The sequence below is a fragment of the Geospiza fortis genome, unplaced genomic scaffold (genome assembly GCF_000277835.1).
Source record: "Geospiza fortis unplaced genomic scaffold, GeoFor_1.0 scaffold172, whole genome shotgun sequence".
NCBI lineage: Eukaryota > Metazoa > Chordata > Aves > Passeriformes > Thraupidae > Geospiza > Geospiza fortis.
In genome coordinates this window covers 1104913-1107608 of record NW_005054309.1, presented here as the reverse complement: position 1 = coordinate 1107608, position 2696 = coordinate 1104913, and the positions used below count along the sequence as shown (strand labels likewise).

The 2696-nt window shown below is 41.0% G+C and overlaps 1 protein-coding gene across 1 annotated transcript in view; it reads left to right on the top strand.

The window, feature by feature from the left end:
* The first annotated feature begins 2026 nt into the window (after positions 1-2026).
* Positions 2027-2696, top strand: part of OSTN (osteocrin) — a 13962-nt gene continuing 13292 nt past the window's right edge. Inside the window, exon 1 of the mRNA XM_005418954.2 lies at positions 2027-2080. The gene's annotated coding sequence lies outside the window, so the exon portion shown is untranslated. The remainder of the gene's footprint in view (positions 2081-2696) is intronic.

Genomic DNA, 2696 nt, shown 5'->3' with positions numbered 1-2696 from the left:
TTGCCAGTTCTTAGACATCCTCTTGGAGCCAAAGGAGGTGACACTATGGGTGCACTTCTCCTGCTGTTTTTTCTGCAGTCCTCCCTCCTCTCCCTCACTCTTGTGAGGTGCTGAGTTGTGGATGGCTGAGTCTCAGCTGTTCTCCAGACTTTCCCCTGTGTTGTGAAACACCAAAATGCCTTCACTGCCAGCACTCAGCTCTCTGTCATCAGCTTAGTCCCAGTGTCGCAGCCCAGTTCTCCTTCTCCACATCAACACCAAGCATGGTGGCAGAATGCAGTCCTGCAGAGATTCTGCTTGAAGACCAGGAGATAGACTCTGTAAGAACTCCCAAGAGGAGTAAATGAGTGAGTGCCACCTTGTGTCCTTCCAACAGAAGAAAGAAACCGTGCCTGGAGACACAGTAGCTGGTCAGCAGCACCTTGTGGTCATATGTCACTAAAGTAGCCCATAAAATAATACCTCATTGTTAGATTGTCATGATCTTTATTATTTTTTTCCCCTGAGATTCTGCTTGCTTGTTTTAGACACATTGTCAAGTACCACTGTGTCCTTGGACTTCCAGCAGCAAACCACCGCCTAAAAGCAGTAAAATGGACCTCAGTCCAGGTCTCTTTGTGCAGCAGCATTTTCAGCTGTGTTTCAGCAGTCTGGTGGTGTTTGGCTCTGCTCTTTTGATCCTCTTGCTCCTCCAGTACCCACAGAGCCCATTTGGACTTCTGCAGCTGCCATCACTGCTCTGTTGGACCCTGCAGTGGAGAAGAGTCTAAACCTGCCTGACCCCGGTGTGGCTGCTCCTGTGGCCAGCTCATCTGTGTGTTTCTGCAGGATTTCTGCAGATCTGCTCTAGGCCACGTTCCCATATTGGTCTGTACTGAGAGATGCTGTAGAAACACAGAACACCTTGGGTTGGAAGGGACCTTAAATATCACCTAGTGCCAACCCCCTGCCCTGGCAGGGACACCTTCCTCTAGACCAGGGTGCTCAGAGCCCCATCCAGCCTGGCCTGGAACATGTCCAGATATGGGGCAGGAGTCCTTGCTTTGCCTCAATATAACCAATTCTTCACTTCGATCAAGACAAATGAAATCAAAGTCTTTGCTTCCTGGCTGGCAATTTTTTCCCACATACTGCAAATTTCCTTTCACTGTCCATGGCTTGTAGGAACAGCTTTTGGCAAGTCAGAGTAAAAACTAATTTCAGAGTACTGTGCCTTTCTATTTAGGGAATAAAATTACTGTGAATTAACTCTTAAGGAGCCTGCACTGGTTAGAATTCTATACCCCAAAACAGGTATAAAATGCTCTGTGAATCTATTAAAATCTGAGATTTTTAAAAAGAGGCAAAAAGGAAGATAGAGTTATTCTAGGGAGCCAAACAGGGAAAGAAATAAGTCCTCTGGTACTGCCTAGGAAAGATAGGCATCTTCACAGCTCATGCTTTACAATTCAATAACTTAACAGTTCAATAACAGAAATGAAGAGTCTGAAAGACTTAAGTTCTTTTCACTTGCTTTACAAAGCACAATCCTTTTCTAATGCTTAACTTACAGCGGTGTTTGGTCTACTAAAAACATGGTAATTTCTTTCTGAAGCCAATACAGTTCTTCTGATGTCCCCAAGAAACAAAGTTTAAAAAAACCCACCCTGAGTAATGACTCAGGACATTGTGTTTCTGTACTTCAGTTTAAAAATGTGAGAGTTCAGAGGAATAGTGATGCTGCTGAAAGTCTTTCTACTCCCATGACTGTCTGAATCTTGAAATTAAATGAAAAAAGGGAAAAAACCAGAACAAACCCCTAGACCTTTAATCATAACCTAATCATTTTGATCACAGCAATAAATATAACAAATGCGAGGCAAGTATGTGTGTGAGAGTGCAGGACAGAGAAAGGTTTAGGGCAAGGATCAGTGGAAAATCTTTAGAAATGATGTAAGAGAAAGCAAAGGCAGTGATTGGAGTTTGTAGCCTACACCAGACACTATAAAAACTCTGAAAGAAAGCTGAACATTAAGGATAAGTTAAGGAGGAAGAACATAGCAGGACCATTAAGGTTGGAATTGCTTGCATCCAATGCAAGGTAAGAGGAGTGAGGGCAGAATGTGTTGGGGATGTTTTGTGTCTTCTGCTCTCTTTACAGAAGCATTCTGCCCTTCTGTGTTTTCCTCTTTTTGATATTTTCTTTTTTTTTTTTTTTAATTAACAGACATGTAAAAGGTATAAAGATCTGATGGGAAAAGCATAAGTACTTTTTCCAGTACTTTTTACTTTGGAATTAAGATAATAAGGTGCCTATCACCTGGGATTTTTGGTAGTAAAACTGAGCTACAAATATTCAGTGGAAACTTATTTCCTTCAGTTAATCAGCCAATATTTAAACAGAATGTGTCAGTGCATTTTGCAACAGTGACAAATTACTTTTATGCTGTTGCAGTGCTTTGCAGTAAACTGCTGTCTTTGTATATTGTTATGGATTTTCCTTTTGTGTAAGTTATTGCCAAATGCATATTACTTCTTAAAATAAGCTGAAGAGCTGTGACAGAATAATTCTTTTGCATTACTAAATATCTTATGCGGTAGACAAGTTTGCTACATCTAATATATTGGAAAACATGAGATAAATTATTTAGGAAAAGGCTTTAATTTATGGATCTGCAAAAGGTTTTTACTATATCCCATATTAGACAAATGTTGAT